The sequence below is a fragment of the Magnolia sinica genome, chromosome 2, assembly GCF_029962835.1.
Source record: "Magnolia sinica isolate HGM2019 chromosome 2, MsV1, whole genome shotgun sequence".
Taxonomy (NCBI): Eukaryota; Viridiplantae; Streptophyta; class Magnoliopsida; order Magnoliales; family Magnoliaceae; genus Magnolia; species Magnolia sinica.
Genome location: NC_080574.1, coordinates 84,724,202 through 84,749,524, shown reverse-complemented (window position 1 = coordinate 84,749,524; position 25,323 = coordinate 84,724,202). Strand labels below are relative to the sequence as shown.

Sequence of the window (25,323 nt, the reverse complement as noted above, 5' to 3'; positions counted from 1 at the left end):
GAGTGTAGTTTTGGGGTTTGAGGGATTGGGAAGGAACATCTCTTATTACACATGCACTACATTCCTTTGGTTATTGTGCTTACCCTTTGTTCATGTTTTAGGCACGCCCCTTACTCGAAGAATACGCGATCAATGAATTGGTGGACCTAAGTTTGGGGAATTGGTATTCAAAACATGAGGTCTATTGCATGCTTCATGCTGCATCCTTGAGCATTTGGTGTGATCCCCATTCAAGGCTAGGGATGTCTCAAGTCAAAGTCTAAACTCTACTCTTTATTGTTTATGTAGGGTAGGTGTCTATGGATTTTTTGGGAACAAATAAATCATGCCCCTAAATATATTAATTTTTAAGTCCTAAATGTGAGGAATTATGGCATGTGCATGCTCTGAATCTGTCCACCGATCTAGAACTTTGGTCTGATGGACCCCACCTTGTATGGGGAGTACCCCAGAAATCCTTGTGTGCTTTGTTGGCCTACTATCATTTTATTAACTGTCAGTTTGTAGGCTACTGATTAAAGGGTTGAAAATTTCCAATCTGTAGATATTTCTGCATTCCTCGTGAAATCTATATGATAACTAGTTGGTGGAATTTATTTGATCAAATAATATATTTTTTTCGTTAGACAATAATTTTTTTAAGGAAACCTCTGAGTGATCACAAGTTGATACCATAGGCAATTTGGATATGCTAAATTCTAGATTAATGATTAAGGGAATCACCTCTATTAATGATACGAATAAGTCTCTGAAGGTCTTAGAGGCTACATGGAGGTCAAGGTATTCAGTCCCTATTTTTATCTTAAATATATTGAGTCTTGAGATATGCTCTAGTGCTCCCAGAGCATTGTAAAGTTATAGTGCTCCTAGTTGCATCAGTTCAGTTAGTCCAATTGAATGATTTCTGAAAAGGCCGAGCTATTAAGTCCTAGAGAGGGGGGGGGGGGGAACCCAGAAAATTTCGTGCAAAGACCCAAGTACTACCTCAGATTTTTTAGAAGTTTTATTGTGGGTAATTAACGCTAAACTCGATTGCTTGTGAAATTAGCATCAATCACTTTAAATTTGATCTGCAGGACTTAAAACCTGTAGAATCGTTAGCGCTATGTTACTCTGAAATCTGGGATTCAGCGCTAAATCCAGTTGCTCTTAGGAATATTTGGAATCTTTGTATCGGACTTGGACCGTGCGTCGAAAGTCTGATAGCGATGATCTTAGGCAGTTATGGTCACCTTGTTGGGCTTGACCATCACCTCAAAAATCAAGTCCAGATGATGTCCTGGGTCGATTTATTTGAGTCCGGAGTAAAGAGTGTGAGAACGGTGAGAAATTAAATATGATTTTATGAAATCTGAGTCGTGTCGCTTACGCGACGATTTTAAGCAATCTGACCGTTGGATTCTGACCCAATTTCACCCTCGGATCAGGGAAGGTGGCCCAGGCATGTCATAGTGCTTGTGGACCTAATCGAGTTTCGGTGACCGTTGAATTGAGATTGGTCCGCCACAGCTGATCTGTAAATCTGATCAGTACGAAAACTTAGTCTGACGTAGATCCATGGTCAGTGAGCTTAAGTCCGACCGCACGTGGAAAAAGAACCACCGGAAGCTCTCCGTTGGATCGAGAGAGGCCTGATTTGGTTATAACCTAAGTATACCTTGGCCCTGGGGCTATTTTCATTAATGTTAGGCCTATATAAAGACCTTAAAACCCTCACTCTCTATTCCATACGAATTTTCTAACCCTAGCTAAGAGAGAGAGAAAGTGAGAGAGAAGTTGGTGAATCATCTTGAGATTCTTCCTTGTTGCTTTACATCCCTAAACCATCACTTCTGAATCGTTATACCGGTGATTCTAAGTTCATTCTTAGGTAAGTTAATCAAACCCTAATCTATTTTAGAGCTTAGAATAGTCTATGCGTTGATGTAGCTCATTTTTATTCTTGCCTTAGGTTATCTAGTCGCCGTTGACGAAGACATATCGTCTGAATCAGTTCTGTGCGTTCTTTCTAGTTTAAGGTGCGGACTATATTCGTATAAGTTATGGTTTTCAAGGCTTTCAATGTCAGATAATGATTTATTATTGTTGTGGGTGTAATTTCACATGCCAAATGCGATGTTTATATTGCGTTCCTGATATATATGAGTTATGTTGAGATTTGTGTATTCTATGTGTATGTAGAAAGTATTGTATATGTATAAAATACAAACCTGTGTTTGCCATGATTATTTGTCGTGTACTTGTGCTAGTTGTATGTGTGTCAACTCCTTGGTAAAAGGAATTGTCCAGATGTGCGTTATCACCAACATATGTCATATATGTTGGAATATGTAGTCTAAGTGTTTGTAGAAATGTTTGAATGGTCTAATGTGTAATACGTAATCCTATTTACGGGCATTGAGAAGAGATTCTCAACTCTCCTACTAGTGTGTATGATTTCCTATAGTCAATTTACACTCTTTGTTATTTAAGTTCAAGCACTACTTATGTTGAAATCCATGTTAAGTTGATATTCTTCAAATGCTCACATATTGTATGCTTTGAATTGTTGTTCCATTACTGTTTTAAATTATTGATATGAATATCTATTATAGTTGTATATGTTTGGGACTATGGAATAGTCCAGGAAATCGGTAACATACTTTGAGCTCATGGCCGAGGTTGCTTTCGCCATGAGGGACGTGTTTGACGAACTTGAGTCGTATTAGGGTTGTCAGCAGTGGTTTGGCCACACAGAGTGTTTGCGCACTCTATGTCGTGCAACTCAACGTGCTCTCGTGCTAGTTGAGTTCGTCAAGTAACTCGATTATCCCGATGTATGTTCACCATGTATGGACGCTATTGCATGAATCTAGGGTACCAAACTTACCGATGAAATTCCATTAACCGTTGTACCTTAATCCACTAAGACTCATGAGCCAGACATGGTGGTATGGGACACCGTGGTCGAGCTATCGGCCTATGCTGGGGTGACGAGCCTCCCCGTAGTGACCAGTGAGCACACCAGACTCGTGAGCTGATTATGGTGGTATGGGACACTATATTTACGCTGTCGGCCTATATTGATTGGTGACGAGCCCTTTGTAGTGATCTCGAGTATACCATGATACTGCATTAAGGCGACGAGCCCTTTGCAGCGACCTAGAACCATATGATCGTATGAGATTGCCTAGGACTGACGACCCTAGAATGGATCCCTATTTGGGAATTGATATGAGGAAGGTACTTTAGCTTCCCAAACTTGCTGTATGAAAAGGACTAATAACAGCTTGGTAACCATGTTCATGCACCGCATTGCATATGCGTAGTAGTTGTTGGCACTGCGGGAGGTTGTCATGCGTAACGTAAGATGAAGACACTGAGGGAGTGCAGGCGAGGGTATGCATCATTTATACATACATCCTTGCATTAACAAGAGTACTTTAGACGTGTGTAATTGTATTGCCTTATCATTACTGCTTGATTGATTTGATATCATGCTAACTTTTACTGTATAGTTTTACTGAGTTGATCACTCACTCCCACATTCTGGGGCAGCATTTCAACACCAACCAGACTCTGTCTTAGATGCAGATGATGACGTGACCCCTGAGGCAGAGCAAGAGTTCGAGGATGATGAGGACGCATTTTCTATTATGTTCTCAGGTGGGTTCATGTGAGCCATGTCCTGATCGAAGGGGATTCTGGGTTTTCTTTTGGGAATAGATGAATTTTATTTTGATACTTGTATTTTGAATATAAACACTTGTAATTATAACCTGGCAGGGCATACATATCACAGGGACTTACACATGTACACATATATTTCTTTAAGTCTTCCGCTTGCGTTTTTCACTTATCCCTGGATTATGTTGCAGTTTGGCTTAATCTATTTTCATGTTTTATGCACTCATACAAACAACATACATCCATCATTAATTATGTTGCATAAGTGATGTTTTGAAACTCGGAAGCTGAGTTATGCTCGATCCCCAAATTTCAGGGCGTTACAAGTTGGTATCAGAGCATGATTTAGATTAAACCGGACCTGGGTTATGGTCACACACCACACGCTGTTGCCACCTTAGTGTAGGAGGGTGCGAGATTAATTTAGAATTTGTGTTAGTTGTCCCGTTGCTTCTATCAGCGAAAGTTTACTGAAAACAATCGCCGAGTTCGAGTCTGTGCACACTCCTGATCACACACAGCGACCCTAAATCTCTTCTAGACCGTCCATTGACGAGTTTAGATGGTATATCATCCCATCTCAGTCATTAAAATGTCTGTAAACCTACATTTGTATCAGATCTTAATCAGTGTGGCTTGATATGCATGGAATCGGACTGAGGGCCCAATCGGGACAATTCCAGGGGGACTCAGGGGTGACCCACACCATTTTGAAGTATAGGGGCCAGGAGGACCTCACCCAAATGGTGAGTCATCGCTGGAAGGTCCAGAGACCGGCGATGACCTCGCCGGTTCGGCGAGCCCTCCCCGCCCAACGGGCCAGGCCGGCCGGGCCGGCTCGAACCGACGCTCATGGGGTCTTGTGTGGCCCACTTATTCAGGATTTCTCGATTTTAACCCCTTCTAAACCTTCATTCCTTCACAAACTCACCCTCCAAGCTTTCCTTTTCTTGAAATCTCCCTCAAAACCCCACAAAAATCACTTTCCAAACCTTTCCTTTCTTCATTTTCGTGCATCCCCATCTCACCATCTCAAAACCCCATCTTCATTACAGTTTTCCCTCTCTTTCCGTTTCATTTGAGCAATCAAATCCTTCCTTTGAGTCTTAAGTGTGTGGAAGCCTCACCATTCTTCCCATTTCTCTCTTTTCTCCCATTTTCCATGGCCCTATTTGAGTTTGTAACGGCCATATTTTTCATCTCCTCTATTCTCTCTTTGATGGAGAAGAAGAGAGCGCCCGTTGATGAAGCTGGGCCTAGCCGCCCAACCCGTGCACAGAAGCCGAGAGGTGTCGCCACGAGCACGGCTGCCACGCGAGAGTTTCAGACCAAGTGGGACCTCGATCCCCAAGCACCCGTTGGAAGAACTTTGTTGGCAGAGCTATCTCATGGAGTTTATGAAGGGCGTAGGGTCCTTTTTGAGGCTCATATAGATCCGCGGCTATTTGCCGAATTTCTCTTGTTGGAGCGCCTGGAAGGGGCCGGTTGGTGTCCCTTGTTTGAGGGGGAATACTGCGCCAATGTGGGTACTGTTCGAGCTTTTTATGCCCTCATTCGAGATCCCTCACTGGAGCCTTTACAGTTCAAGATTTCATGTGGAAGAGATCGAGAGGCCACGATCAACGTCGCCTTGATATCCCAACTTCTGAATGTGCCGCTTGGTGAGGTGCAGTTCTCCGCACAGTTGCGTAGGGGTTTGAATGGACGTGGCAGGCGTTTGAGGCAGGCTTCCACGAGAAGTATTTTTTGGTCACATATTAACACGAGAAGGAGAGTAAGTTCCTTCGCCTCCGTCAGGGAGGGATGTCGGTGACTGAGTATGAGAACCAGTTTACTGAGCTGGGTCAGTATGCTCCTTTGCTTCTGGGTGATCAGCCGATGCGGATGCGGTATTTTTCTGAGGGGTTGAGGCCTGAGATCCAATCAAAGATGTGCTGTGCTCGCATATCTTCTTATGCTGAGTTGGTGAGCATGTCCCTGCGAGCAGAGCAAGATGGGGACAGGTCATCCCGTATGCGAGCACCTATGGTTCCCAGACCGCGACCTGACTTTCAGAGTACACCATTTCTCGGCAAGAGGCCTCGGGCAGATTCTCCTCCGAGGCGTCTAGAGCCGCCCGCTCAGCAGGTGCGATCTGACTTTCGCTGTTCCTATTGTGGGAAGATGGGGCATTCGGATCGTAATTGCTTTTCACGAATGTGGGATAGTGGATTTACTCCACCGTAGAGGATGAGTCGTCCGATGCCTCAGGTTATATCACCTCCACCTCTTCGGTCAGCGCCAGCTCACCCATCCTTCAGACCTTCTGTGCCTCGCTTTAGGCCACCTCAGCGGCCCATGGTTCCTCCACCGAATCGCCAGTAGCAGGCTTGAGTTCACGCACTTTTAGCTGAAACGCCTATGGCTGACTTGGTACCGAGATCCTTTGAGGTTACAGCTCACATCCAAGGTATTCCCGTTTGTTTGTTGGTGGATACAGGGTCCACTACCTCTCTTATATCGTATGCGGCAGTTAGGCGCCTAAGTTTGGGCACTTTTACTATGAAAGGAGTGACGCTCACTACCGCTACAGGGATCTCCTCTGATATGAACAAGAGTTGTATGGGTTGTTTGATTGATCTAGGGAGTAGATCGATTCTTGTTAACCTTTTTGTCACACCTCTATACCATTACGATGTTATTTTAGGTATGGATTGGCTCACGAAGATGCGAGCAGAGATTGATTATGAAGCTAGGTTGGTGACAATCCATGGACCTGAGGGCGAGACAGTTACTTTCCCAGTTCAGGTCAGTTACCCTTTTCGTCTTGGTTATTATACTTCTCTGTTGGAGAGTATTGCTAGTTTGGCGTTTGAAAGCACGCCTGTAGTTTGGGATTTTAAAGATGTGTTCGAGTCGATTCCTAGATTAACCCTTCAGCGCGAGATTGATTTTACTATTTATCTCATGCCTGGTGCGACACCCATTTCTTTGCCCACCTATCGTATGCCTCCGAGTGAAATGGAGGAATGGAGGAATTGAGGAAGCAGATAGATGACTTGTTGAATTTGGGTTTTATTCGACCTAGTGTGTCTCCTTGGGGAGCACCTGTTCTGTTTGTGAAGAAGAAGGATGGTTCCTTACGATTATGTATTGATTATCACAGGTTGAATCAGGTGACTGTGAAGAATAAGTATCCTTTGCCTAGGATCGATGATCTATTTGATCAGTTGAAGGGGGCACGATACTTTTCGAAGGTTGATCTATAGTTAGGGTATCATCAGTTGCGCGTCAAGAATGAGGACGTGCAGAAGACCGCTTTCAGGACTAGTTTTGGCTATTATGAGTTCCTTGTGATGTCGTTCAGTCTTACGAACGCACCGGCCGTGTTCATGGATCTGATGAACAGGGTGTTTCGGCCATTTTTGTTCCGATTCGTCATTATCTTTATCGATGACATTTTGATATACTCTACGAGTCGGGAAGAGCACGAGGAGCACTTAAGAGCAGTTTTGGATACACTCAGGAAGAATCAGCTTTTTGCGCAGTTCAAGAAATGTGATTTCTGGAAGGAGGAAGTTAAGTTCCTAGGGCATGTGGTGTCCAAAGAAGGGATAGCTGTCGATCTCACTAAGGTAGCTGCAGTTCAGGACTGGAAGCAGCCTGGTTCGGTTACTGAGGTGAGAAGCTTTCTGGGTCTAGCAAGTTATTATCGACGTTTCATACGCGACTTCTCGAAGATAGCCAGACCGTTGTCTCAGTTGACACGGAAAGACTTGAAGTTCGCTTGGAATGAAAAGGCAGAAATAGCTTTTCAGGAGCTAAAGGACAAGTTGACGTTCGCCCCTGTGCTAGTACTGCCAGAGCAAGGGGTTAAGTATATGATATATATTGACGCCTCTCGCGTTGGACTGGGTTGTGTCCTTATGCAGAAGGATAAGGTGATTGCATTTGCCTCGAGACAGTTGAGAAAACACGAAGAGAATTATCCTACACATGACCTGGAGTTGGCAGCTGTCATTTTCACATTAAAGCTCTGGAGACATTACCTCTATGGAGAGGAGTTCTAGCTCTTTTACGACCATAAGAGCCTTAAGTATATTTTCACGCAGCGTGACTTGAAAATGAGGCAACGCCGATAGATGAAAACATTGAAAGACTTTAAGTTCGATGTCTTTTACCATCCGGGTAAGGCGAACCTTGTGGTAGACGCGTTGAGTCGCAAGAAGGCTATAGAGTTTACGGCTCCGTTAATAATAGCAGAATGGGACATGATGGAGTTTGTGCGAGACTTTGAGCAGAAACTTACGGTGTAAGAGCCGTATGAGGTTATTACACACATTCGAGTACAACCCCTCATTGACGAGAGGATCGTTGCAGTTCAGGTAGATGATGAGCTTTTGGCGAAGATGAGAGAGTGGGTTGGTACAGATGAGAACTCCGAGTGGAGTGTTGGCTTAGATGGGGGCCTACGATTTCATGGCCGGTTATGTGTCCCAGACATTCCTGACTTGAGACGGGAGGTTCTCGAGTCAGCCCATAATTCTAAGCTTGCGATGCATCCTGGTAGCACGAAGATGTATCAAGATATGAGAATATCCTATTGGTGGGACAACATGAAGGTTCACATTGCTGAGTTTGTATCTTATTGTCTCACATGCCAGCAGGTCAAGGCAGAGCATCGCCGACCTCCTGGACTGCTTCAGCCCATGCCCATAGCAGAATGGAAGTGGGACTTCATCTCTATGGATTTTATTTCAAGGCTGTTGAGAACGAAGAAGGGACATGACTCTATTTGGGTGATCGTCGACCTATTGACGAAGTCGGCTCATTTCTTACCGATCAGAGTCACAAACTCTGCAGATGAGTTGGCTAGGTTGTACATCAAGGAAATTGTACGTCTGCACGGAGTTCCCTTGGAGATTATGTCCGACAGAGACACGCGATTCACATCTATCTTCTGTACCTATGTCCAGGAAGCGATGGGTGTGAAATTGAAGTTCAGCACCGCGTTTCATTTGCAGACAGATGGGCAGAAGGAACGTGTGAATCAGATTCTGGAAGACATGTTGCGAGCTTGTGTTTTAGATTTCAAGGACAGTTGGGATGATTGTCTCCCTTATGCAGAGTTCGCGTACAACAACAGTTTTCAGGCGAGTATCGGCATGGCTCCCTACGAGGCGTTGTATGGTCACCCGTGTAGAGCACCGCATTGCTGGGCAGAAGTTGTCGAGCGTAGTTTGATTGGCCTAGAGTTGGTGCAGGTGACTTCAGAGAAAGTTGACATTATTCGACGTCGACTTCTGACAACCCAGAGCAGGCAGAAGAGTTACGCTGATACTAGGCGGTGACCGCTTGAGTTTGAGGTTGGAGACCATGTATTTCTTAAGGTCTCCCCTATGAAGGGAGTTCTGCGGTTTGGTAAGAAGGGCAAGCTCACGCCGAGATTTATTGGTCCATTTCAAATACTGGATCGAGTGGGAGCGGTAGCATATCACCTTGCTTTGCCCACGCCACTTGCGGGCGTGCATAACGTATTTCATGCTTCTATGTTGAAGAAGTACGTTCCTGATCCTTTGCATATTATCAGTTGGGAGCAGGTGCAGTTGAGCGAGGATGCCACATATGTACTGCGACCGACACGTATCCTGGACAAGAAGGAGCAGGTATTGCATATCAAGGTCATCCCTCTTGTGAAAGTGCTATGGATGCATCATAGTGAAGAAGAGGCTACTTGGGAGACTGAAGCTGAGGTCAGAAAGAGCTACCCTCAGATCCTTGAGGAATATGAGAAGGTACGAATTGCGAGGATGAAATTTTTCTTTAAGGGGGGTAGATTGTAATGACCTGAAAAATTTCGTGCAAAGACCCGAGTACTACCTCAGATTTTTTAGAAGTTTTATTATGGGTAATTAACACTAAACTCAATTGCTTGTGAAATTAGCATCAATCACTTTAAATTTGATCTGCATGACTCAAAACCTGTAGAATCGTTAGCGCTATGTTACTCTGAAATCTGGGATTCAACGCTAAATCCAGTTGCTCTCGGGAATATTTAGAATCTTTGTATCGGACCTGGACCGCGCGTCGAAAGTCTGATAGCGATGATCTTAGGCAGTTATGGTCACCTTGTTGGGCTTGACCATCACCTCAAAAATCAAGTCCAGATAATGTCCTAGGTTGATTTATTTGAGTCCGGAGTAAAGAGTGTGAGAACGGTGAGAAATTAAATATGATTTTATGAAATCTGAGTCGTGTCGCTTGTGCGACGATTTTAAGCAATCTGACCATTGGATTCTGACCCAATTTCACCCTCGAATCAGGGAAGGTGGCCCAGGAATGTCGTAATGCTTGTGGACCAGATCGAGTTTCGATAACCGTTGAATTGAGATTGGTCCACCATGGCTGATCTGTAAATCTTATCGGTACGAAAACTCAGTCTAACCTAGATCCATGGTCAGTGAGCTTAAGTCCGACCGCACGTGGAAAAAGGACCACCGGAAGCTCTCTGTTGGATCGAGAGAGGCCTGATTTGGTTATAACCTAAGTATACCTTGGCCCTGGGGCTATTTTCATCAATGTTAGGCCTATATAAAGACCTTAAAACCCTCACTCTCTATTCCATACGAATTTTCTAACCCTAGCTAAGAGAGAGAGAAAGTGAGAGAGAAGTTGGTGAATCATCTTGAGATTCTTCCTTGTTGCTTTACATCCCTAAACCATCACTTCTGAATCGTTATACCGGTGATTCTAAGTTCATTCTTAGGTAAGTTAATTAAACCCTAATCTGTTTTAGAGCTTAGAATAGTTTATGTGTTGATGTAGCTCATTTCTATTCTTGCCTTAGGTTATCTAGTCGCCATTGACGAAGACGTATCGTCTGAATCAGTTCTGTGCGTTCTTTCTGGTTTAAGGTGCGAACTATATTCGTATAGGTTATGGTTTTCAAGGCTTTCAATGTCAGATAATGATTTATTATTGTTGTGGGTGTAATTTCACATGCCAAATGCGATGTTTATATTGCGTTCCTGATATATATGAGTTATGTTGAGATTTGTGTATTCTATGTGTATGTAGAAAGTATTGTATACATATAAAATACGAACCTGTGTTTGCCATGATTATTTGTCATGTACTTGTGCTAGTTGTATGTGTGTCAACTCCTTGGTAAAAGGAATTGTCCAGATGTGCGTTATTACCAACATATGCCATATATGTTGGAATATGTAGTCTAAGTGTTTGTAGAAATGTTTGAATGGTCTAATGTGTAATACATTATCCTATTTACGGGCGTTGAGAAGAGATTCTCAACTCTCCTACTGGTGTGTATGATTTCCTATAGTCAATTTGCACTCTTTGTTATTTAAGTTCAAGCACTACTTATGTTGAAATCCATGTTAAGTTGATATTCTTCAAATGCTCACATACTGTATGATTTGAATTGTTGTTCCATTACTATTCTAAATTGTTGATATGAATATCTGTTATAGTTGTATATGTTTGGGACTATGGAATAGTCCAGGAAATCGGTAACAGACTTTGAGCTCATGGCCGAGGTTGCTTTCGCCATGGGGACGTGTTTGACGAACCCGAGTCGTATTAGGGTTGTCGGCAGTGGTTTGGCCACATAGAGTGTTTGCGCACTCTATGTCGTGCAACTCAACGTGCACTCGTGCTAGTCGAGTTCGTCGAGTAACCCGATTATCCCGATGTATGTTCACCATGTATAGACGCTATTGCTTGAATCTAGGGTACCAAACTTACCGATGAAATTCCGTTAACCATTGTACCTTAATCCACTAAGACTCATGAGTCAGACATGATGGTATGAGACACCGTGGTCGAGCTGTCGGCCTACGCTGGGGTGATGAGCCTCCCCGTACTGACTAGTGAGCACACCAGACTCGTGAGCTGATTATGGTAGTATGGGACACTATATTCGCGCTGTCGGCCTACATTGATTGGTGACGAGCCCTTTGTAGTGACCTCGAGCATACCATGATACTGCATTAAGGCGACGAGCCTTAGAGTAGTAACTAAGGTATGATAGGCGTGCATTGATTGGTGACGAGACCTTTGCAATGACCTAGAACCATATGATCGTATGAGATTGCCTAGGACTGACGACCCTAGAATGGATCCCTGTTTGGGAATTGATATGAGGAAGGTACTTTAGCTTCCCAAACTTGCTGTATGAAAAGGACTAATAACAGCTTGGTAACCATGTTCATGCACCGCATTGCATGTGTGTAGTAGTTGTTGGCACTGCGGGAGGTTGTCATGCGTAACGTAAGATGAAGACGCTGAGGGAGTGCACGCGAGGGCATGCATCATTTATACATACATCCTTGCATTAACAAGAGTACTTTAAACGTGTGTAATTGTATTGCCTTATCATTACTGCTTGATTAATTTGATATCATGTAAACTTTTACTGTATAGTTCCACTGAGTTAATCACTCACTCCCACATTCTGGGGCAGTGTTTCAACACAAACCAGACTCTGTCTTAGATGCAGATGATGACATGACCCCTGAGGCAGAGCAGGAGTTCGAGGATGATGAGGACGCGTTTTCTATTATGCAGTTCTCAGGCGGGTTCATGTGAGCCATGTCCTGATCGACGGGGATTCTGGGTTTTCTTTTGGGAATAGATGAATTTCATTTTGATACTTGTATTTTGAATATAAACACTTGTAATTATAACCTGGCAGGGCATACATATCACAGGGACTTACACATGTACACATATATTTCTTTAAGTCTTCCGCTTGCATTTTTCTCTTATCCCTGGATTATGTTGCTGTTTGGCTTAATCTATTTCCATGTTTTATGAACTCATACAGACAACATACATTCATCATTAATTATGTTGAATAAGTGCTGTTTTGAAACTCGAGAGCTGAGTTATGCTCAACCCCCGAATTTCAAGGCGTTACAGAATAGGACTATGCTAAATTACAAAATTAACAGCTGAATATAAATGAATATAAATATTGATAGCAATAAACAATCTCATAATGCTGAAATTAAATACAACCTCAAGAGTACAAGTATTGAGAGGTTGGTACAGATGTTGTTCTAAGGACAACCTTGCACCAAAAACCAAAGGTTTGTGGTAGGACAACCTGATTCCTAGAACGGTCTATGTATCAAAAACTCAAACAAATACAGAGGAATAAAGAAATAAATAGGAAAGGAAATAACTAAGCTATTACAACATTCCCACACTTACATAAAAGAAATTACAACATTCTCCACAAATACAAAAAGGGAAATTACAAACATCCACAAAAAGAAATAATCAATCAACCACAAGACCAGAAATTATAGTGGTTCGCTTGTGTACACCAACTATTTAGAAAAATAGCCACACAACTACTCCACTCCTAATATCCTCACACAGTGGATATTAGCGTTCACTATGAAGTAGGTTTTTCAAGGTTCACCTAAAACCCTCACAATTGTGTCTTTCAAGTGGGCTTACACAATTTAAAAACCCCACACTCTTAGTTCTCTGGATCACCTCTGACAAACCAAAACAAAGAGATTTTTCTAGCACAATCTCAATGAAACCAAAATAATGAATTTATAAAACTGTAAAATACTTATCTGATATTCTCCATTAGATGCAGCCCGGAAGAACCAAATCGGAGTAGAAGTTCAACGTAGAAGTTCAATGTCCACACTCACTTATAAAATGGTTCTAAGTTCTAGATTGATTTTAAATTAAATCATCTTGGGCTAGCTTGATTTGATTTTGATTCTAAGAAAGAGAATACTTCAATTCCTCTTTCAAATAAATTTAGAATGCAGAGTACAAAATCAAATACGAAGAAAGCTAATTAAAGAGAATATGTAATGAGCACTAAATAACTTAAGAATATCACTAACTTATCTCTTAGAGTGGTATTTTGATTTTGCTAGAATTGAATATCAAACTCTGAAATTCATGCTCTATTTATAGTTTTAGAAATTGCACTCTCGAATGGTCCTGAGGTTGACACGACTGGTCGTAGGACCAACAAACTTTTAAAAGTTTAGGCGCGATAAGATAAGGTCGTTCCACGATTGGTCGTAGGGTCTGCTCGTCTAGTCGAGTGGTCTCCACGACCGGTTGAGTCCTGTCCACAACTGGTCGTGTGGAACCCAATTTAGTTGCTGGACTTTGAGTCGAGCCTACAGGACTAGTTGAGCACTGTTCACATGACCGGTCGAGTAGTCTCCAAGACTGGTCGAGGCTTTAACAAAATTTTTTAAAAATCAGTAACAAACTTAGGACTGGTCGAGGAATTCTTGGACTGGTCAAGCTAGTGCTAGGACTGGTCGAACTTAGTCTAAGACTAGTCGAGAAACAACCATTGCACTTATAAAGTGACTCAATTTAAATTACGTATTCAAAATGACCTACGCTATAGTCAATCTAAGGTTATTCAAACCTTGTACATGATGTATGAACATTGAATCTTGTTTTCCTTTGGTTGATAGATGATGTTTGAAGTTCATGAAGCTTGAGATTTTGACATATATAGAAGCTTGAACTTGAGGCCTTTTGAAGCTTGAATTTGACTAATATTGAAGCTTGAGGTTCAAAGTATAGGAACTTTATCTTGACTTGGAGCTTGAACTATGAATCTTGAAACATTGAATTCACACTTGATGTTGTACTCGAACATGAACATGTAATCTTGCATTTAAAGTTCTTGAAGTAAAGACCATTGTCCTTGCACTATCTTGAATATATCGATGAGCTACACAAGACAGATTCCAAGATGTTTTGGCACTACGAAATTTGTCAATCATAGGAGGTAGATACCATAACACTTACAATCTCCCCCTTTGTCAAATTTGTGACAAAACACACTTCATAATAACATAAGCATTATACGCACAAAGAATCATGCACCAGTTATCAAAAGAAGCTAGTGACAATCTACTTAAAGAATCATGCACCAGTTATAAACAGATCAAAACAAAACGAATCAATTCGCATCAATTCCACCAAAAATACTCCCCCTTACGTACTCCCCCTTACCACAAAAAAAAATTGGATGGGCGGCTACCATAACCTATCCACAATCCATCCACAATCCACATGCCATATATCACAAGCATGACAGATTTCTCCCCCTTTTTATCACAATATGACAAAGGAGGGAACCAATAAATAGAAGTGGAAGTAGATATATAAGGAAGAATAAGAAGAATGATGAGGAATAATGGAGCAAGATAACAATAAATAAATCCATAAGCAAGTCATGTTCAAGCATAACCAACCAAATTAAACCAAGTACAACCAAGTTAAACCAAGTAAAGCCAAGTACAACCTCATAAGACAAAAGAAATCTAAGTATCATTAAAGTTATTACAAACCAAGATAAGCAAAAACTAATCAGAACTCGATGAAGGAGCAGGTATGGTAGGATCAAGTTTATAAAGTCCCTTATTAAGGCGCCTAAGATACTTGTGCATATATTTGAATCAAATCATGAGACACATTCCTTTTCTCTACCTTCTCCTCAAGTGAGAGCAACTGTAAATCAAAGTCAGATGGCTGATAATTAGGATCATCTGCTGAATCAGACTTGATCTCATCAAAAATATCATCCATGTTGATGTCATCTGGAGGTAAATCACCTTTCTCTTCATTTACTGTATCAACTCCACCAACACCCACATTGACTTGGGTTGCGGCCAACCTCAGATTCATTCTGTTTATATTGGAGTTATTGAAGATTAGGTGTTTAATGGGAGCTTCTCCAACAGGCATAACCACTAACATATGGGTAGCCAACATAGTCATAAGATAGGCGAAGGGAATGTCATTGTGTCCAGGATGGAGACGAAATTGAATGATACAATGACAAATTAAGGAAGGAAAACATACGTTGGTTCCAAAAACAATGGAATGAAGAATTCGAACCATAAACGTAGTGAGTTCGGTTTTGTTACTAGAACGAGGATAAACATTGGAAATAAATATCCTATAAAGGACTCTATATCTGGGTAACAAATACTTTGAGGCAAGCGCATTTCCATTAGTACTCCATTCCGCATCTATATTACACAAATCTCTAGTAAGCATACGCTTCTCAGATTCAGACGGTTTAGCCACTAGAGTGCTAATGGGAATACCTTCATCATTGATAGGTATGTCCATTAGATTAGAGATCAGATGTCGGTCTACTTCAACTGGACCTTCTCTAGTTGTAATAATGAACGTCAGATTTTCAGTAGAAAAATTAAAAATACATGCATACATAGCTTGGGCAATGGATCGGTATATCGGCCCATCCCAATGTAGAATGTTATCCCATCCTATAGATTGGAGGAGAGGAAGGATATCAAATGGAGCTAGATGTTCAACATGAACAGGTCGTTCAACTATAACATTGCGCAACCTAATATCCCGCACATAAGATGGATCATCTTCGGGTGACTGAAGGTGGCGTACTGTGATAGGAGTCGACCTAGAAGTTGAAGGACCACGAAAACTTTTCTTTTTGGGTCTACCTTCCATTTGCAACAAAGAAATAAAAGAACAAAGAGATTGCAAAAGAAGTAGAGTGGGTTTTCACTAGATCAGATTTTTGAAAAGAAAACTCCAAAAACCACTATGAATCAAGAAATAAATCACACCAATGATAAAAAAGAATATTAAGAACTTGAATCTATAAGGAAAACATAAACAAAGCACTAACCTTGAAGAACTAGGAGATGGGTTTGACCGGTCGACCTAGGACCCGTTGGAGAAGAAACCCGAAATGAAGAAAAATGGATTTTTTTCCCCAAATAAAGCACCATCTCACGCTACACGACTGGTCGAGTACATTCTCGATCGGTCGTACCACGACTGGTCAAGTATGCACTCGACTAGTCGTGCATAGCCAAAAAATATGCAAATTTCTTGAAATTTGAAATTTTAAACATAAAATAACAAATATATATATATATATATATATATATATATATTTATATTATGATACAGAAATGCATGAATAATCAATTCAAATTGCACATACCAAGATCAAATTTTAATTTAGAAAACTTGCTTTTGTCGAGCGATTTTGTGAATATGTCTGTAAGTTGAGTCTCGGTTGGTATGTATTCCAAAGAAATTATCTTTTCTTCCACTAATTCACGAATGTAGTGATATCTAATGTTAATGTGCTTAGTTCGTGAATGTTGGATTGGATTTTAGATACATTAATTACACTGGAATTATCACAATATAAAACCATAGAATCCTGTGCAATTCCGTAATCGCTTAATATTCTTTTCATCTATACAAGCAGAGTACATGCATTACCTATTGCAATGTATTCAGCCTCAGCAGTTGAGAGCGATACAGAACTTTGTTTCTTACTTTGCCAAGAAACTAAACAGTTCCCAACATAGAAACAACCACCACTAGTTGACTTTTGGTCATCAATGTTACCAGCCCAATCAGCATCCGTGTAACCAGCTAATTGAACACTAGTATCATGTGGATATCGGAGACCAAGATTAGCTGAATTAGCGACATATTGCAAAATGCGTTTAACAACAATTAAATGTGACTCTTTAGGGTCAGATTGATATCTAGCGCAAATTCCTACGCTAAATGCAATATCAGGTCTACTTGCAGTTAAATAAAGCAAACTTCCAATCATACTACGATATAGTTTGGGATCCACACTCTTACCTATAGAGTCCTTTGAGAGTTTCAAAGTATTACGCATGGGAGTATTAAAAAATTTTCCATTCTCAAATCTGAACTTTTTAACTAAGTTCAGAGCATATTTGGTTTGAGAAATAAAGAAACCATCAGGTTACTTTTTAACTTGCAACCCTAGGAAATAATTCAATTCCCCAACCATGCTCATTTCTAACTTAGATTTCATAAGATCTGCAAACTTAATAGTCATGTTAGCACAGGTAGATCCATAAATAATATCATTAACATAAATTTGCACTATTAAAATGTGATCATTATGTTTCTTAACAAACAAAGTCTTATCAACACTTCCCATTAGAAAATTATGACTTAGCAAAAACTTAGTCAACTTTTCATACCATGCCCTGGGAGCTTGTTTCAAACCGTAGAGAGCTTTTTTTAGGCGGTAGACATGATTCACGTTCTTAGGGTTTTCAAAACCTTTTGGTTGTTCAACATACTCTTCTTCATGCAAATCGCCATTTAGGAAAGCACTCTTTACATCCATTCGGTATATTTTGAACTTTCTAAAGCATGCAATGGATATAAATAGTCTGATTAATTCAAGACGAGTTACTGGGGCAAAGGTCTCATCATAATCGATGCCTTCAATTTGAGTGTACCCTTGTACAACCAGCCTAGCCTTATTTCTACTAATATTACCAAGTTCATCAGACTTATTTTTGAAAATTTATTTAGTTTCGATAATGTGTTTATCTTTAGGTCTTGGAACTAAGTACCAAACATCATTTCTAACAAATTGATTAATCTCTTCTTGCATCGCAACTATCCAGTTTTCATCAGTAAGAGCTTCTCTACATTAGCCGATTCTATCTGAGATGTAAAGCACACGTAATTACACATATCTTCTAACTATTTACGAGTGCGCACACCAGTAAGAAGGTTTCCAAGAATCTGATTAGTTGGGTGATCTTTAACAGTTCTCAGTTCAGAGTTATTTTGACTTGATGAAGAAACTGGTTTATCAATTAAAGTACTTCATCATTTTCTGAATATGAGACAAGTATTTTCAAGTGATCGTCAATAACCACATTAATGGACTCTTATTAAGAACCCGATATGCTCGACTATTCAGAGCATACCCTAAAAATATCCCTTCATCACTTTTGGTGTCAAACTTACCTAGATTTTCTCGGTCACATAAAATGTAGCACTTGCTGCCAAAAACTGAAAAGTATTTGATAGTAGGCTTCTTATCAAACTACATTTCATAAGCCATTTTACTATTTGATTTTCTAGTATAAATGCGGTTAATTATATAACATGCAGTATTTACGGCTTCGACCCAAAGATTTTTAAGGAGCTTCATACTGTTTAACATTACATTTACCATTTCTTGAAGCACTCTATTTTTTCTTTCTACTATACTATTTTGTTATGTTGTTTTGGGCACAGAGAATTCATGTGATATTCCCTGATTACTGCAAAACTTCTCAAAATCGTTATTCTCAAATTCTGATCCATGATTACTACGAATCTTATAGACTTGAGACTCTTTTTTCAGTTTGGATACGTCTAAGTACCCTTTTTACTTCATCGAGAGTTTTTGATTTGTCTCTTAAGAAGACTACTTAAGTATATCTGGTAAAGTCATCAACAATTACCAGTATGAACTTTTTGCCACCTCGACTCTCCGTTCTGGTTGGTCCAATAAGATCCATGTAGAGAAGTTCGAGCGGTTTAGATGTGACATTGGAGTTACCATTTTGTGAGTACTCCTAGTTTGTTTGCCAATCTGGCATTCACCACATATTTTATCTATTTTCTGTATTTTGGGTATGCCTCTTACTAATTCTCTTTGCTCAATCTTTACAAGTTGCAGTAGTATAAATGTCCGAGGCATTTATGCCATAACTCGGTCTCATCATTATGGACCATGTAACATGATATATTAGATGAGCTAGAATCACTTACAATGTAGAAGTTTTCAGAAGTTCTGCGACCAGTTAATATTACAAAACTATGTTTATTTAAAATTTCGCATCCCAAGTTAGTAAATTTTACACTATGATTATTATCGCATATTTGAGAGATGCTTAATAAGTTGTGTTTTAACCCTTTTACATATAAAATATTCTCAAATAAATTGAGGTTAAAAAGTTGGACTATACCTTGGGCAATAATCCTGCAGTTGCTACCATCACCGAATGTGATTGAACCATTAGTCATGTCTTTAAGATTGGTGAATAGACCCTTGTCACTAGTCATGTGTCTAGAGTATCCACTGTCTAGGTACCACTTTGAATACCTTGTAGCTTTGAAAGCAGTGTGGGCAACCAAGCAAGTAACCTTAGGAACCCATTTCATTACAGTCTTGAGTTTAGGAGTATAATTGGTCTTCTTATTTTTGTAGTTGTTATAAGACCGACCCACTGAGTTAGATTTTAATAGCTCCTTAAGTAAATCAACAATTTTCTCAGCTAAAGGATTATGATTCTGATTTTTATAGTTGATATGGTTGCTTTTAGGTTTTAAGGATTGAAAAGTTTTACCATTTTTAGGATGATTTTGATTTAGACTTTTCCCTTTTGAGTTTGAAGACTCTCATTTCACAAACTTAGGAGGAGTATTCTTATGTTTAGGAGGAATACTTTTGTCATAGCCCAATCCAGATCGATCGTCACATTTTCTAGATTTGGATAATAGTTTTTCTAACTTAGGATCACCTTGGGCATACTTCCATGTGTCCTTTAAACTCAAATGTGAAGAGACTTCAAGTTTTAGCTTTTCTTTTTCAGATTTTAAGTTTTCAACTTGGGAGGTTTTGAAATTTAAGTCGCCCTTAGTTTTTTTAAAACAGTCTGAAATGTGAGATTTTTCTAAAACAAGAGAATCAAAATTTTCTTTAAGTTTTGAAAACTTCTCTTTCTGAAGTTGAAGTTTAACAACAATTTTACAACTCTCTTTGTAAAGGGCATTATAAGCATCTTGAAGATCTTCTTCATTTTCATGATCACTATTCAGATTTTCTTCACTAGTTGAATCATCATTATCTGAAAAAGTGAACTTTGCTAGAGTCATAAGGGCTTTGGCTTCATTACCCGACTCAGTTTCAGAATCTTCTGATTCAGAAGAGGCTTTAGAGCCAGAAGATTCATCCCAAGTAGCCAACATACATTTATTTTTAGGTTTGTCCTTTTTATGACACTTATTCGCTAAATGCCCATATTCATGGTAGTTGTAACATTGACTGTCTTTTAAAGATTTCAAGGTTTTAGATTTGGATCTTTTCTTTTCATTAGGTTTTTGAAAATCAACTTTCTTTTTACTTTTGAAAATCTTATAAAACTTTTTAGCTAAAAGGGCCATATATCTTCAGAATTTTCTAAATCAGAATTACTACTATTTTCTTGAGAAATACATTTAGAAGATTTAAGAGCGATGAATTTACCTTTAGGAGCTTTAAAAGTTAACTCATAAGTCTGTAAAGAACCAACTAATTTTTCTACCCTCATATTATCCGTATCACGAAGTTCCTAGATCGCCGTCACCTTTAAATTGAACCGTTCAGGTAGTGTACGTAGTATCTTTGCACAGACTTTGCTTTCTGGGATTCTATCACCGAGACCCCACATAGAGTTAACAATGTCATTTAATCTTGTATAGAAGTCCATGAAAGTTTAACTTTCTTCCATACGTATTTCCTCAAATTTGGTTGTGAGGATTTGGACTTTAGGTTTCTTGACAATTGTTGTTTCCTCGTGTGTTATATCTAAAATATCCCAGGCTTGCTTTGCAGCATCACAGGATATAATTCTTTTGAATTCATCTTGTGACAATGCGCAAGTGATTGCATTTAGAGCCTTTGCATTGACATTACTCTCACTTTTCTGAAGAGTGGTCTAAGAAAAGTATGGTGAGACTTTCATAGATTTGGATCCGTTGGTACCAGTTACTTCAGTGGTAGGAGGGGTCCAATTAGTCACTATGGCTTGCCACATGCTCTCATCTATGGATTTTAAGAAAATTATCATCCTGGCTTTCCAATAGGCGTAATTGGAGCCATCAAATGGTGGAGGCCTAGTGACTGAAAGGCTATCAAAATTTGACATCTTACAAAGCTCAGATCGATTAGCTTAGGAAATTAATCCAAAAAAAATAACAATTAAAACGAGCTATTTGGCTCTGATACCACTTGAAAAGGCCGAGCTATTAAGTCTTAGGGGGGAGGGGTGAATAGGACTATGCCAAATTTAAAAAATTAACAGTTGAATATAAACGAATATAAATACTGATAGCAATAAACAATCTTACAATGCTGAAATTAAATACAACCTCAAGAGTACAAGTATTGAGAGGTTGATACAGATGTTGTTCTAAGGATAACCTTGCACCAAAAACCAAAGGTTTGTGGTAGGACAACCTGATTCCTAGAACGGTCTATGTATCAGAAACTCAAATTGATACACAGGAATAAAGAAATAAATAGCAAAGAAAATAACTAAGCTATTACAATATTCCCACACTTGCATAAAAGAAATTATAACATTCTCCACAAGTGCAAAAAGGGAAATTACAAACATCCACAAAAAGAACTAATCAATCAACCACAAGACCAGAAATTATAGTGGTTCACTTGTGTGTACACCAACTATTTAGAAAAACAGCCATACAACTACTCCACTCTTAATATCCTCACACAGTGGATATTAGCATTCACTATGAAATAGGTTTTTCAAGTTTCACCTAAAACCCTCACAATTGTGCCTTTCAAGTGGGCTTACACAATTCAAAAACCTCACATGAGTTTTCTGGATCACCTCAGACAAACCAAAACAGAGAGATTTTTCTAGCACAATCTCAATGAAATCAAAATAATGAATTTACAAAACTGTAAAATACTTATCTGATATTCTCCTTTTGGTGCAGCCCGGAAGAACCAAATCGGAGTAGAATTTCAACTTAGAAGTTCAATGTCCACACTCACTTATGAAATGGTTCTAGGTTCTAGATTGATTTCAAATTAAATCACCTTGGGCTCGCTTGATTTGATTTTAATTCCAAGAAAGGGAATACTTCAATTCCTCTTTCAAATAAAATTGGAATGCAGAATACAAAATCAAATACAAAGAAAGCTAATTGAAGAGAATATATAATGAGCACTAAATAACTTAAGAATATCACTAACTTATCTCTCAGAGTGGTGTATTGATTTTGCTTGAATTGAATATCAAACTCTAAAATTCGTGCTCTATTTATAGTTGTAGAAATCACACTCTCGATTGATCATGAGGTCAGCACGATTGGTCATAGGACCAACAAACTTTTGAAAGTTTAGGCACGATAAGATAAGGTCGTTCCACGACTAGTCGTAAGGTCTGCTCGACCGGTCGAGTCCTGTCCACCACTAGTCGTGTGGAATCCAATTTAGTTGCTGGACTTTGAGTCGAGCCTGCAGGACTGGTCGCGCATAGGTCGAGCACTGTTCACACGACCGGTCGAGCAGTCTCTAGGACTGGTCGAGTCTTTAACAAAAATTTCCAAAAATCAGTAACAAACTTAGGACTAGTCGAGAAATTCTTAGACTGTTCGAGCCAGTGCTAGGACTAGTTGAACTTAGTCTAAGAATAGTCGAGAAACAACCAATGCAGTTATAAAGTGACTCAATTTAAATTATGTATTCAAAATGACCTACCCTATAGTCAATCTAGGGTCATTCAAATCTTGTACATGATGTATGAACATTGAATCTTCTTTTCCTTCGGTTGATAGATGATCTTTGAAGTTCATGAAGATTGAGATCTTGACATATATAGAAGCTAGAACTTAAGACCTTTTGAAGCTTAAATTTGACTAACATTGAAGCTTGAGCTTGAGGTTCAAAGTATAGGAACTTTGTCTTGACTTGAAGCTTGAACTATGAATCTTGAAACATTGAATTCACACTTGAAGCTGTACTCGAACATGAACATGTAATCTTGCATTTGAAGTTCTTGAAGTAAAGACCATTGTTCTTGCACTGTCTTGAATATATCGATGCGCTACACAAGACAGATTCCAAGATGTTTTAGCATTACAAAATTTGATAATCATAGGAGCTAGATACTATAACACTTACAATCTCAACTGTTTGTCAAGCCAGAACATATTTCTAAGGATGCTTTCATGGTTAATTGCTCATGAAATGTGCACTGGACCTAGTGATCAGTCTAGATTGATGGATTGGATAGTCCAGGTGTCCCATGCAACTAGGAGCAGTATAACTTATAGTGCTTTGAGAGCACTGGAGCATTTCTCATGAATGATCTGAGATTGAGTGGGGTGATGCCATTTTAGAATTAGAAGAGGGTTAAATATATTGGATCTTTTAGAATTACAAGATTGGGGAGCATTATACTTTTTTGTAATTCTTCGCAGTATGGCCATCTCATAAATAAATAGTTCAAAGGATGCCCCATGCAACAAATCCCCTAATGGGTTGGGGGACCCCGCTGGATGGGTTAGATGCCACACACATGATGGTGGTCCCCACCTGGAACTTTTGTAGAATAAGCTACAAAATTTTCAGAGCAACCTGCTTCTCAATTTGATTACATCTTAATTTAAACATTTGTTTTCAATAGGTCAGGCAATGGAAAATACGTTCTTCCATGGATATGCAGTATATTAGTGAACCACAGTCACTATGTAATATCTTAGGAGCCTTCTGCATGTATGCTTGATACCTTATGCGAGGTATATGATCTTAAAGTCATTTATAGCAACTCTTTATCTATTAATGAAGCAAAGTTATGTTTCTCATCTCTCGTTGCTGGATATGCAAGAGTGGCCCACTAAATTCCTATAACTAGCTATTGCATATGACAAAGTCCAAATGTGCAGCTATTCAACCTCTATTACAGTTGTTTGGTCGTCCGCAGCTCATCATGGCACAGGTCAAGAACTTTTTTCTTCTTATCCTTAATAGTAGTCTCCTTGTATACTGATTGATATTCTCTCTTATGTTTTCAGGTTGACAAAGTGGGACAGAACATAGGTCCATCACTATTAAACGATCATTAGGCTCTGAATAAAAATTTTTCATTGGTAACTCAACAATGATCTAATCATTCTTATTAGATTCCATTAATTATTATTTTAAAAATACATTGTTTAAAGCATGTATTATTCAGTTTGATTTTGCTTTTGGCAGTGCATTGCTCTCATAAACATGATCTGAATGTCGATTAGATTCGTCTGTTTTGGGCTAATGCACATAAAATATTGTCCAATATATGAATAGATAGGTGATGTCTATAAAATGGAGAAAGAAACTTTGGTATTCTCATGCCAAAATGTGTTTTCCTCATAGTACCTTCATCTTTACCTTGAAACTAGTGGTGTTTTATGGAAATACAAATTTTATATGTTTGGAATTTGGATAATATATCTGATTTTGATGTCTTCCTTTTCTTTTGTGTAGACTTTCAAATATGCTGGTTGCTTTAGGGCATTGGAGAAATGGGTATATCTAGTTTTGGATGTGTGCATTGATTAAGTAGTTAATTTTCATTACTATAATTTTTTGAAATTAATGAGAAACATTGATGGTTTTAGCTGTTGGCGAATGACTGTCGGAAATGCCAATGGCTAAATCAAATCTTCGAAAATGCCGACGGCTAAATCCGTCGCACTCGGCTGTCGAAAACAGATGGTTTTAGCTGTCGAAGACGCCGACGGTTTAAATCTGTTGGCGAGCAACGCCCATGCCCCCTTTCCCAATGGACTGTCTGACGACTTTTAGTCATCGGGGAAAGTCATTGCGACGGTTTTTAGCCATCGGCGTTGCCCTGTTTTTTGGTAGTGTAATGAAGCAAAGTTATGTTTCTTGTCTCTCGTTGCTGGATACGCAAGAGTGGCCCACTAAATTCCTGTAACTGACTATTGCAGATGACAAAGTCCAAATGTGCAGCTATTCAACCTCTATTACAGTTGTCTGGCCGTCTGCAGCTCATCATGGCACAGGTCAAGAGCTTCTTTCTT

The 25,323-nt window shown here is 39.5% G+C and overlaps 1 long non-coding RNA gene across 1 annotated transcript; it reads left to right on the top strand.

Annotated features, from left to right (window-relative positions):
• Positions 1-732: 732 nt before the first annotated feature.
• On the top strand, positions 733-25,323 carry LOC131229442 (uncharacterized). The gene is made up of 3 exons (XR_009163328.1): positions 733-780; positions 23,925-24,036; positions 25,231-25,323. It is a non-coding gene; the product is annotated as an uncharacterized LOC131229442 (long non-coding RNA).